Raw genomic sequence first — 278 nt, forward strand, 5'->3', positions numbered from 1 at the left:
AGTTTTGTGCGTGTAGTGTTCAGATAATTTTGTTCCTGGATCCATATTTTTCTTGAATGTTATCAAAATGTTTATTTGTGCGTAAAATGGATGATTTATTTCCTCCCCCCCCCCTTTTTTTTGTTGTATGTTATGATTTCTTGATTCATTTATCATTATTTATCTATTAATAATTCTTTGTAGAAGTCATAGGATTTAATTTTTGTGCTTCAGTTTATGTTGTGTGTTATTAGGCTTTTGTTTGGAGATTAAGCTATTTTAGTATTTGTAGTTCACTA

This window comes from Penaeus monodon, chromosome 34 (assembly GCF_015228065.2).
Source record: "Penaeus monodon isolate SGIC_2016 chromosome 34, NSTDA_Pmon_1, whole genome shotgun sequence".
In the NCBI taxonomy this organism is placed as follows: Eukaryota; Metazoa; Arthropoda; class Malacostraca; order Decapoda; family Penaeidae; genus Penaeus; species Penaeus monodon.